Source organism: Trichechus manatus, unplaced genomic scaffold (assembly GCF_000243295.1).
Source record: "Trichechus manatus latirostris isolate Lorelei unplaced genomic scaffold, TriManLat1.0 scaffold00205, whole genome shotgun sequence".
Lineage (NCBI taxonomy): Eukaryota > Metazoa > Chordata > Mammalia > Sirenia > Trichechidae > Trichechus > Trichechus manatus.
The window spans coordinates 465,194-478,660 of record NW_004444141.1 but is presented as its reverse complement, the minus strand read 5'-3'; the positions used below and the strand labels follow the sequence as shown (position 1 = coordinate 478,660).

Sequence of the window (13,467 nt, the reverse complement as noted above, 5' to 3'; positions counted from 1 at the left end):
GATTTCTATGGGGCAGATCCCCTAGGGGGAAGGCCTGCACATAGCTGGCAAGCTAATTATACTGGACCAATGATGCCAGTGGCACCAGGTGGCTACAAATGGGTCCTCACGGGAGTAGATACTTACTGTGGACTGGGCTTTGCATATCCTGTGACAGATGCAAGTGCTAAAAACACCTTAAGTGTTTGGAACAAAATATACTGTAATAAGTTGGGCCAAGGAGTTATATTTCATCAGACCAAGGAACACACTTTACAGCCCACAGGGTTCAGTGATGGACCAAGAAACAACATATTAGATGGACATACCATGTTGCATACCATCTTCAGAGTAATGGCTGGATAGAGAACTGGAATGGGCAATTGTAACTTTTTTAAAATCTAAAATGGAGAGATTAAAGCATGAAGGGCTGGCTCACATGCCTTTATGAGTATGTGCTCACACACAACATGAGGGGTCAAATGGAGGATCACCACTGGACAGATTCTTATGCTTCTCTGGGGGGGCTGGGGAAGAGGGGTTGGAAGAGGAAGTTGGTGCCACTGTACAGTCTTTCCCCACTTCACCTAAAATTGCTTTTTGCCTGCTGGATGCTGTGGTTCCAGGACCAGGGATGCAGCTGCAGGTGCTGGAAGCAGGGGTGATCCCTACGCAAGAGATGGTAACTATACCCATGAACATGTACACCAGAATTCCCAAGGGCCTGATGGGATGGACTGTATATTCCCCCATCTGGCAAAAATGGGGTTGACAGTGAATACTGTTGTGTTGCCCAGTGGGCAAGATAATCCACCAATGTTTTACCTATGTAACCCTATCCAACATGAATGGGAGTGGACTGAGGGAAGTCCCTGTAGAATGGTTGTGCTACCAGCAATCTGGACTAGCACAGCAGATGAACCTGATGTTCCTTCCCAAGATGGAAAAGTTTGGGTAAAAATAAATGACAAATGGAAGGAAGGAGAAATAATTGCTGAAGGTAAAAGAATGAATAAATGGGTTATGTGCAGGGGAAATCTAACAGTATGCTGATATCTCGAGAGAGACTCAGAGCAAGAGAACAATCTTCTCTAAGTTAAATTTTATCAGAAGCCAGAAAGGGTGAAGACAAGACAAACTATTGGAAAATCTGACCAGATCTGATGGACACCCTGCAGCAGACCTGAACGGCTGATACCTGAATAACCTCACCCTTAGGATCCTTTTGCCCGACAGAAGGACTAATTATTAATGACTGTTTTGGACTGGTAAAATGATTGGGAGGGGGAAGTTAATCCTTCAAGTATGAAAGGGTCAATGGCTAGAAGAGCCAGAGGGTGGCCTGTGGTGCAATGAATTACTTAATATGGCCCTTCTAGCCATGGTCTTTGTGACTTACAATGACTGAGTGAGACTATGTAAATAATCTGTGATGGTTGGGGTTATGTGTCAACTTGGCTAGGCCATGATTCCCAGTATTGTATGGTTGTTCTCCATTTTCTGATCAGATGTAATTATCCTAATTATCTTCCATTTTATATGTTGTAAATCCTAACCTCTACATATTAACGAGACAAGATTGGTGTAGAATGTATCTTGAGTCACAGCGTTGCAGGACGGCATGACTCAACTTCTGCCCTTACTTAAGTTACGCCCTTCCCTGGGATGTGTTCTGTATCCAAGGTATTTATGTGGGTGCCTTCGCTCTCTTACTTTGGATCCCGTGTCCGGTTCATGATCGTCTGACCTCCAGTTGTTGGGACTTGAGCCAATGGCCTGCTGTCTGACCTGCTGATTCTGGGATATGCTGGCTTTCACAGCCTTGTGGGCCAGCAGCCTATCATCTGACCTTATTCACCAGCTTCTGCAGCCTTGTGAGCCAGCAGTCTGTGGTCTGACCTGCCGGTTTGGGTTCATCAACCCCTGCAGCCATGTGAGTCAGTAGAAGCCTATGCCTGACTCATGGATTTGAAACTTGCCAGCCTCCACAACCATGTAAGCCATTTCCTTGACATGGTTTGTGAGTTCTGTGAGACACTGCAGCAAATTACAGAACCCAAAGATGGGAGGGAGACTACTGACAGGAGGAGGAGTAATTGATGTTAGAGATGCTGGAATGGTACAGCAATTTGGAAAAGTTGGACATTTGGGACATCTGTAACCTCCACCTCATAGGAGCAAGGTTTGTGCTGATCCTTATAAAAGAAATTATTCAACTAGACACAATCAAGTGTACTGACATACACAAGAGTCCAAAAAAGAGAGCAAAGACAGACTGGAACAGCAGAAAACCATGTTTATAGAAATAATAGCCAAAAATTTCCAAATCTGAAAAAAGTGGGAATATGTACATCCAAGTATCTTAACAAACTCCAAGCACCATATAAAAGAGAACCACACCAAGTCACTTTATACTAAAATTGTGGAAAGACAAAGAGAGAATCTTCAAAGTAGCAAGAGAGAAGCAAATTGTCACAGATAAGGGATCCTCAGTAAGATTAAGCACTTATTTCTCATCAGAAATGACGAAGGCCAGAAGATAGTGAGATGACATTTAATATTCTGAAAGAAAACTGAGAAGTAAAAATTCTATATCAAGCAAAACCATTCTTTAAGAATGATGGACAAATTAAAATGTTTCCAGCTAAACAAAAGCTGAGGGACTTCATTACCAGCAGACCATGTTTACAACAATGCTAAAGGGAGGCCTTCAGGCTTAAATTAAAGGGAATTAGATAGTAAACTTAAAACCATAAGAAGAAATAAATGTAACTACATAGGTAAATATAAAGGACAGATTTATAGTTTTTTTAATTTATAGCTCTTTTATTTCTAAAAGGTTTAAAAGGCAAATGCACAATCTTTTTAATGGGCAAACTATGTATAAAAATGTAATATGTGACAACAATAATATGTAGGAACAGAGACTGAGATGTATAGAAGCAGAGTGTTTGCCCACTATTGAAACTAAGTTGGTACAGGCATACCTCGTTTTATTGCACTTCACTTTATTGTTTACAGATATTATGTTTTTTCACAAACTGAAGGTTTGTGAGAACCTGCACTGAGCAAGTCTATTGGTACCTTTTTTCCAACAGCATGGGCTCACTTCATGTCTCTTTGTCACATTTTGGTAATTCTTGTAATACTTCAAATTTTTTCTTCATAATTATATGTTATGATCTGTAATCAGTGATCTTTGATGTTACTATTGTAATTGCTTTGGGGCACCACAAACAACACCCATATAAGATGGTGAACTTAATCGATAAATTTCATGTGTCTTCTGACTGCTCCACCCACCAGCCGTTCCTCCCTGTCTCTCCCCCCTCCTAGGGCCTCCCTATTCCCTCCTACACAACAATATGGAAATCAGGGCAACTAATAACCCTACAATGGCCTTTAAGTGTTCAAGTGAAAGGAAGAGTTGCACGTCTCTCACTTTAAATCAAAAGCTAGAAATGATTAAGCTTAGTGAGGAAGGCATGTTAAAAGCTGAGGAAGGCCGAAAGCTAAGACTCTTGCACCAGTTAGCCAAGTTGTGAATGCAAAGGAAAAGTTCTTGAGGAAATTAAAAGTTCTACTCCAGTGAACACATGGATGATAAGAAAGCAAAATAGTATTACTGCTGATATGGAGAAAGTTTTAGTGGTCTCGATAGAAGATTAAACCAGCCACAACATTCCCTCAAGCCAGAGCAAGGCCCTAACTGTCTTCAATTCTATGAAGTCTGAGAGAGGTGAGGAAGCTGCAGAAGAAAAGTTTGAAGCTAGCGGAGGTTGGTTCATCAGATTTAAGGAAAGAAGCCATGTCCATAACATAAAAATGCAAGGTGAAGCAGCAAGTGCTGATGTAGAAGCTGCAACAAGTTATCCAGAAGATCCAGCTAAGATAATCGGTGAAGATGGCTACACTAAACAACGGATTTTCAATGTAGACAAAACAGCCTGATATTGGAAGAAGATACCATCTAGGACTTTGATAGCTAGAGAGAAGTCAATGCCTGGCTTCAAAGCTTCAAAGGACAGGCTGATTCTCTGGTTAGGGGCCAATGCAGCTGGTGCCTTTAAGTAGAAGCCAATGCTCATTTACCATTTGGAAAATCCCTGGGCCCTTAAGAAGTATGCTAAATCTACTCTACCTGTGTTCTATAAATGGAACAACAAAGCCTAGATGACACAGCACATCCGTTTACAACATGGCTTACTGAATATTTTAAGCCCGCTGTTAAGAGTTTGGCTGCTAACCAAGAGGTTGGCAGTTCAAATCTACCAGCTGCTCCTCAGAAACTCTATGGGGTGGTTCTACTCTGTCATATATGTCACTATCAATCATAATCAACTTGACGGCAACAGATTTGGCTTTTTGGTTGGTTGAGACCTACTGCTCAGAAAAAAAGATTCCTTTCAAAATATTACTGCTCATTGACAAAGCACCTGGTCACCCAAGAGCTTTGATGTACATGTACGAGGAGATTGATGTTGTTTTCATGACTGGTAACACAACATCCATTCTGCAGCCCATGGATCAAGGAGTGATTTCAGCTTTCAAGTCTTATTATTTAAGAAATACATTTCATAAGGCTATAAAACAAAACAAAACCAAAAAACCAAACCCATTGCCGTTGAGTCAATTCTGACTCACAGCAACCCTATAGCTGCCATAGCTAGTGATTCCTCTGATGGATCTGGGCAAAGTAAATTGAAAACCTGCTAGAAAGAATTCACCAGTCTAGATGCCACTTAGACCACTTGTGATTCATGGAAGGAGGTCAAAATGTCAACACTAACAGGAGTTTGGAAGAAGTTGATTCCAATCCTCATGGATGACTTTGAGGGGTTCAAGACTTCAGTGGAGGAAGTAATTGCAGATGTGGTGGAAATAGCAAGAGAACTAGAATTAGAAGTGGAGCCGGAAGATGTGACTGCATTGCTGCAATCTCATGATAAAACTTTAATGACTGGTGAGTTGCTTTTTATGGATGAGCAAAGAAAGTGGTTTCTTGAGATAGAATATACTCCTGGTAAAGATGCTGTGAACATTGTTGAAATCAAGACAAAAGATTTAGAATATTACATAAACTTAGTTGAATAAATTTAGTTGATAAAGCAGCAGCAGAGTTTGAGAGGATTGACCACAATTTTGAAAGAAGTTCTACTGTGGGTAAAATGCTATCAAACATCATCACATGCTAAAGAGAAATCTTTCATGAAAGAAAGAGTCATTGTTTTCTTATTTTAAGAAATTGCCACAGCCACCCCAACCTTCAGCAACCACCACCCTGATCAGTTAGCAGCCATCAACATCGAAGCAAGACCCTCCACCACTAAAAAGATTATGACTCCCTGAAGGCTCAGATGATGGTTAGCATTTTTTAGCAATAAAGTATTTTCTAATTAAGGTATGTACATTGTTTTTTGGACATAATTCTTTTTGTACACTTAATAGACTACAAAAAAAAATGTTGCCCTCACGTCGATTCTGACTCATAGTGACCCTACAGCTAAGAGTAGAACTGCTCCATAGGGTTTCCAAGGGATTCGAATTGCTCACCTTTTAGTTAGCAGCCAAGCTTTTAACCACTGTGCCACAAGGGCTGCATAATGCACTACAGCACAGTGCAAACATAACTTTTATATGCACTGGGAAATCAAAAAACTCATGTGACTCACTTTACTGAAGTGGTCTGGAACCCAATCAGCAATATCTCCATGGTATGCCTATATTAGGTTTTTATAAGTTTAATATGTTAATTGTGACCCCTCAAAGTAACCACTACGATAACTAGAATATCAACTAAATACAAACAAGGCAGTAATTGAAAAACTGAGGGGAAAAAAATGTATGACACAGAGAAAACAAATAGTTAAATGGAAGAAGTAAATATTTCCTTATCAGTAATTTCTTTAAATGTAAACAGAGTAAACTCTCCAATTAAAAGACAGAGATTGGCAGTATGGATAAAAAAATATGATTCATCTATATGCTGTATACAAGAGATTCACTTTAGATACAAGGACACAATGAGGTTGAAAGTAAAAGGATGGAAAAAGATACTCCAAGCAAATACTAACCAAAAAAGACCTGGAATGGCTATACCATTTTCAGACAAAATAAATTTAAGTGAAAAAAAAAAAAGGTTCAAAGAAACAAAAAAAAAAAAAACATTGTATGCTGATAAAATGTTCATCATGAAGATGTAAAAATTATAAAGATGTACACACCCAACAACAGAACCCCAAATATATAAACCAATAATTGACAGACTTCAAGTCAGAAAAAGATTGTAGTACAATACAAGTTGGAGACTTCACTACCCATGTTCAATAATGGGTAGTGCAACCAGACATAGAGCAATAAGAAAACATAGGACTTGTACAACACTATAAACCAATTAGACATAACAGACATACACAGAACACTCCACCCAACAACAGCAGAACAGCACATTCTTCCCAAGTACACATGGGACACTCTCCAGGACAGACCATGTGTTAAGTCACAAAAGAAGTCTAAATAAATTTTAAAATACTGAAACAATACAAAGTGTCTTCTCTGACCACAATGAAACAAGAAATCAGTGACAGAAGGGGAAGTGGAAAATCCACAAAAATTAAATAGTACACCTTTTATTTTATATTTTTGTGCTTTAGGTGAAAGTTCACAGTGCAAATTAGTTTCTCATTCAAAAATTTATACATAAATTGTTTTCTAACATTGGGTGCAATCTCTGCAGTGTGTCAGTATTCCCCTCCTTCCCAATCAGGGTTCCCCTTGTACATTTGTCCAGTTTTCCTGTTCCTTCTCGTCTTTGCTTTTAGGCAGGTGTTGCCCATTTTGTCTTATATACTTGATTGAACTGAGAGGCACATTCCTCACGTGTTATTGTTTTATAGGTCTGTCTAATCTTTGGCTGAAAGGTGGACTTTGAGAGTGGCTTCAGTTCTGAGTTAGCAGGGTGTCTGGGGGCCATAGTCTCAGGGGTTCCTCCAGTCTCTGTCAGACCACTAAGTCTGGTCTTTTTTTTGTGTGTGTGAATTTGAATTTTGATCTGCATTTTTTCTCCTGCTCTGTCCGGAACCCTGTGTTGTGATCCCTGTCATAGCAGTCAGTGGTGGTAGCCAGGCACCATCTAGTTGTTCTGGGTTCAGTCTGGTGGAGGTTGTGGTAGTTGTGGTCCATTAGTCCTTTGGACTAATCTTTCCCTTTAGTCTTCAGTTTTCTTCATTCTCTTTTGCTCCAGCTGGGATGAGACCAGATGTATCTTAGATGGCAGCTTGCAGGCTTTTAAGATCCCAAACACTACTCAACCACAGTCAGATGTAGAACATTTTCTTTATAAACTATGTTATGCCAATCGACCTAGATGTCCCCTGAGACCATGGCCCCCAGCCCTCATCCCAGTAACTCGGTCCCTCACGGAGTTTCGATGTGTCTGTGAAGCTTCTGGCTTTACCTTGGTCAAGTTACGTTGACTTCCCCAGTATTGTGTACGGTCTTGCCCTTCACCAGAGTTACCACATATCTACTGTCTAGTTAGTGCAGTTCCCTCCCATTGCTCCCCTCCCTCATAACCATCAATGATATTTCTTTATGTGTGTAAACCTTTCCATGAGTTTTTATAATAGTGGTCTCATACGGTATTTGTCCTTTTGAGATTGACTTATTTCACTCAGCATAATGCCCTTGGATTCATCCAAGTTATGAGGTGTTTTGCAGATTCATCATTGTTCTTTACCATTGCATAGTATTCCATTGTGTGTATGTACCATAGTTTGTTTATCCATTCATCTGTTGATGGGCATCTAGGTTGTTTCCATCTTTTTGCCATTGTGAACAATGCTGCAATGAACATGGGTGTGCATATGTCTATTTGTGTGATGGCTCTTATTTTTCTAGGGTATATCCCTAGGAGTGACTGCTGGATCATATGGTATTTCTAGTTCTAGCTTTCTAAGGAAGTGCCCTATTGTTTTCCAAAATGGTTGTACCATTTTGCCTTCCCACCAGCAGTGCATAAGAGTTCCAGTCTCCCCGCAACCTCTCCACTGTTTCTTATTTTCTGTTTTTTTAATTTGTGCTAGTAATGTTGGGGTGAGATGGTATCTCATTGTAGTTTTGATTTGCATTTCTCTAAAGGCTAGTGAGAACCTGCAGGCTTAGTGGTTAAGAGCTATAGCTGCTAACCAAAAGGTCGGCAGTTCGAATCCACCAGCTGCTTCTTGGAAACCCCATGGGGCAGTTCTACTCTGCTCTACAAGGTCGCTATGAGTCAGAATCAATTCAATGGCACACAACAACAACGGCTAGTGATCTTGAGCATTTCCTTGTGTATCTGTTTAGCCACCTGAATGTCTTCTTTCGTGAAGTGTTTAATTTTTAGAAGAGCCAGTTATCTAGTTTATCTTTTGGTGTTTGTGTATTATTAGTTATTGTTTGGATCCTATGTATACTGTATATTAGGGCCCTTAGTGTTGACCCTATTTTTTCTTACATGACCTTTATAGTTTTTGGTTTTATATTTAGGTTTTTGACCATTTTGAATTAGTTTTTGTGTATGGGTCATGTTTCATTTTTTTACAGATGCATATACAGTTTTGCCAGCACCATTTGTTAAAAAGACTGTCTTTTCCCCATTTAATGGGCTTTGGGCCTTTGTCTAAGATCAGCTGGCCGTAGGTACATGGATTTACATCTGGGTTCTCAATTCTGTTCCATTGGTCAATGCTTCGTTGTCCCAGTACCAGGCTGTTTTGACTACCATAGCTGTATAGTAGGTTCTGAGGTCAGGTAGTACGAGGCCTTCTACTTTGTTCTTCTTCTTCAATAATGCTTTACTTACTGGGACCTCAAAGGCAGAAGCAGAGGGGGTTAAATGGAGGAGGGCGATAGGGTGAGTTAGTACTGTGGTTCCCAGCAGTTGGGGCTGCCAGGATGGGTAAGTTCTTCCTGCCATTTGTCAGAAGGGTGAATGCTCCTGTGGTTACCAGGTGAGAGAGTCTGGACTCTTCCTTCAGTTGCAGCCAGAAATAGTGGTCTTACTTAGCCCTGGGTGTGTCTGCACAGTACCTCTATCTCTTCTTGGGAATTCCATGGAGGTGCTTTTCTGCGTGCGGGGTTGTTGGCTTTATTCCAAGATGGCCACGCTGAGCAATGCCATTTAGCCAGGAACCTCCACTCCGTATCTGCTCTTCTTTGCCGTTTTCTATCAGTTTCTTCATCTCCTTGGTTTCCAATCATCTAATAGTTTATCCCTTCATTTAAGCTTCAGGGTTCCAGGACTGATAGCTGTTTTACTTGGTTTTATGGGTCTTTGTTGCCACTTGATGGCTTAGTGAGTCTGACTAGTCTACCATCTTGGCTCTGCCTCCAGATGTTGCCCTTCTGATCTCATATAATTGATTGTTCTAAGAAGAAGGTCCTCTCGTGTGTTGTTTATTTTACGGGCCTATCTATGGTTTCAATGAAAGGTGGTCTCTGGGAATGGCTTCAGTTCCAGGTCAGAAGGGTGTCTTAAGGCCACAGCCTCGGGGTTTCCTTCAGTCTGTCAGACCAGTAAGTCTGGTCTTTTTTGTGAATTTTTCTCCTGCTCTGTTTGGGACCCTCTGTTGTGATCCCAGTAAGAGCAGTCGGTAGTGGTAGTTGGGCACCATCTAGCTCTTCTGGTCTCAGGGTCATGTAGGCTGTGGTTCATGTGGTCCATTAGTCCTTTGGACTAGTTGCTCCCTTGAGACTTTGGTTTTCTTCACTTTCATTTGCTCCGGGTGAGAAGAGACCAATATTTTTATCTTAGATGGCCATTCACAAGCTTTTAAGACCCTAGATGCTACTCACCAAAGTTGGATGCAAAAGTTTGTCTTTAAAAACTATGTTGTGCCAATTGACATAGATGTTCCCCAAGTCTATGGTCCTTCACCTTTGAGCCTAGGAACTTCATTCCATGAGGTGTTTGGTTATGTCTAAGAAATTTCCCTGCCTGTGGCCCTGTGAGCTCTATTGTCTATATTAATATATAACCAGTACCTACAGTTATATGTGTAGAAATATCCACCACTTAACCTATATCTGCAGGTGAGTGTGTTCCCTTACACCCTCCCACATGTCTTGGCATACCTATCTACCCACGTATCCATTCGTAAATTAGTGTTTGTTAATACTATTGTTGCAGGATTGTCTGTCTATGCTACAGTAATTACCATTGTTGCCCTTTGTTCTTGTGTTTCTCTCAGTGTCCTCCTATGCCTTGGTCATGTTTGGCTGACTTCCCCCATACTGTTTACTACCTTTGCCTTCACCAATATTAACTCGTGTCTTCTATTTTGTAATTTTCCCTCCCTCCTCCTCCCATCCCTGGTAATCATTAAAGAATTTTGTTTATTAAGCATTTTGATGCCTTTCCAGAGTGTTCTATTTTCCTTCTTGCCTCGGCAACAGCCATTTCATCCCAAATATAAGAGACCCATCAATGGCTCCCTCTGTCCACCCTTCAAACAGACTTACTCATATGAAGTGGGGTCAATATCTTCATCAACATCATCGAGTCTGGAAAGTTGTTCTAGTTTACTTTAATGCCAGCAAATGCAAAAAAAAAAAAAAAAATCATGACAGATTTGCCACATGGAAGAGTGATGTGATCAATTTATGTGAACAACAAGAATATCTTGACTCAAAAAGATATAGTAAACATGACTTACCTCACTGGAAACCTAACTTCTCAGAAAAAATTTCAGAGTTAGTGTCTAGAAAACTGTATTCCCATAGATACTATCAAGACTGAACATCACAAATCTCAATAACTCTCTCTCTGTGTCTCTCTCTCCCTGTGTGTGTCTTAATTTACATTCATATCTTGCCTTTCATGGATGGCTCCATAACAAATTACTGATGTCAATTTATTCAGATCAGAGTTGAATATTTAAAAATGTAGATAGAAAAACATCACTTGGCTTCATAGACTTATCTTTTGGTTCTAAATGCCTACAAAATCTAACTTCAGTTTGAGGGTACCATCCCCTCTTGTACCTTCTAATTTCCTGTTTCTCAAATCCCTCTAACACCTCCTTATTCTCCAAGGTCCAGTCCACCCACAAAAAGATCAAAAAGATGAAGCAGAAACTGGTAGGACCAACTTTGTCAGAACTCTAGGACCATTCAAAGGGGTACGGAACTAAGTAAATTCTGAACCTAGAAAAAGATGATGTCAAAATGATACGAGAGCTTTGGTTTTCTATGTGCCATGTCCCATACCCTCCCTGACAGTGCTGTATTAAAGATGCAGCAGCCTGCATTCCCAGAAAGGCTCATCTCTGGCTTCAGAGGGAGAAGAGGAGACTTCATTAAAAAATTATGTCTGTCCTAATCTGTGTGGGGGCTGCCTGAAAGATTGAAGCAAGGCACTTGTCTTGGTTTAGCCCATCTTAGAGCTGACACATGTTGGAAAAACAGCAGGCCAATGCCAGAAGGCTGTAATTGCCTGTAGCTGCCTGGGGTTAAAAAAGTGTGATTAAGGCATACCATGAACCCCTATGAACTGAATACAGAAGTCAAGGAGAGAGTTTCTTTGGGAAATTACGGGATTCAAAATCACCTTTTACATGGGGGAATTGAGAAAGCCAGTGCATGCCCAGCACAAGCCTGGATCAGTGTTGGAGTGCCTTGGCACAACAGAGTAAGCTGCAAAGACTGGGAGATATTTTTATTTTGTTCAGTTTTTTTTGTTTGTTTTTTTTACCCCTGGCATTCAAGAAAATTTCCGTAAAAACACTAGCAAAATAGCAGAGGTAAGCCCGTCCTTATTGATAATTACTTTAAATATAAATGAATTAAACTTTCCAACCAAAAGGCAGAGATTGGCAAAATGATAAAACATCATGATCCATCTGTATGTTACTTATAAGTGACACATCTCAGACCCAAAGACACAAATAAATTGAAAGTAAAAGGTTGGAAAAAATATTCCATGCAAAAAGTAACAAAAAGAGAGCTGGAATGGCTATATTAATATCATATAAAATAGACTTCAAGTCAAAATCTGTTCCGAGAGGTAAAGAAGGGCATTATATAATTATAATAGGGTCAATGAATCAAGAAGATGTTAAATATGCATGTACTCAATATCCGAGCCCCCAAATATATGAAGTAAACACCGACAGAACTGAAAGGAGAAAGAGATACTTCTACAAAAATAGTTGGAGACTTCAACACACCACTCTCAATGAAGGACAGAACATTTAGGCAAAAGATCAACAGATCGGTAAGGAAATAGAGGATAGGATTTGAACAACACTATAAACCAACTAGACCCATAAGAGACATATACAGAACATATATAGAGACATATACAGAACACTCAACAACAGCACAATATATACATTCTTCTTCAGTGCACATGAATCTTTACAAATAACAGACCATATGTTAGGTCACAAAGCAATTATCAATAAATCAAAAAATTTGAAATCATACAAAGTATCTTCTCTGACCACAGTGGAATGAAATGAGAAATCAGGAACAGAAGGAAAATTGGAAAATTCACAAATATGTGAAAATTGAACAACACACTATTAAGCAACCAATTGGTCAAAGAAGAAATCAACAGAGAAATTTTAAAAAATACTCAAAAATGAATGTGAATGAAAGCACAGTACACCAAAACTTATGGGATGCAGTGTGGCAATATTCAGAGGGAAACTTATTTTAAATGCCAATATTAAAAAGAAGAGCTATCTCAAGTCAATAACCTAACTGTATACCCTGAGGAACTAGGAAAAGAAGAGCAAACTAAATCCAAAGTTAACAGAAGTAAGAAAATAATAAGTACTATAGAGGAGATAAATGAATGAGAGAATACAAAAACAATACAGAGAATCAACAAAACCAGAAGCTGGTTGGCTGGAAAATCAACAAACCTCTAGCTAGACAGACAAGTTAAAAAAAAAAGAGAGAGAGAGAGAGAAGGCACAAATAACTAAAAGCTGAAATGATTTTGGGGATATTACTACCAAACATACAAATATAAAAATGATTTTAAGAGAATATTATGAATAACTATATTGCAGCAAATTAGATAATCTGGATGAGATGGACAAATTCCTACAAGCACATAAACTACCTAAAATAATTCAAGAAGAATTAGAAAATCTCAACAGATTATTAACAAGGGAAGAGACTGAATCAATAATTAAAAATCACAAAGAAAGTTAACAAACCTAAACATCAAAATAAAGAAGAAAAACAAAGTCTCAGTAAACACAAAATCTACAAAAATTAAAGAAACAGGCAAAAATCCACAAACAAAAGGAATTCCGCACAGGAGAGTAAGAGGAACAAAGAAAACGTCAGCACCACAAAAAAAAGCACTACCAAATGGCGGCAATAAATTCACACCTATCAATAATTACACTGAACGTAAATGGCTTAAATATACCCATAAAGAGACAGAGTGACAAAATGGATAAAAAAACAGGACCCATCAATAGGTTGTCTATA

At 39.4% G+C, this 13,467-nt stretch overlaps 1 protein-coding gene across 1 annotated transcript in view; it reads right to left on the bottom strand.

Moving 5' to 3' along the window:
* LOC101340255 (phosphatidylinositol 3,4,5-trisphosphate 3-phosphatase TPTE2-like) overlaps positions 1-13,467 on the bottom strand; it is a 217,068-nt gene that overhangs the window by 162,033 nt on the left and 41,568 nt on the right. The gene's annotated exons all lie outside the window — the stretch shown is intronic.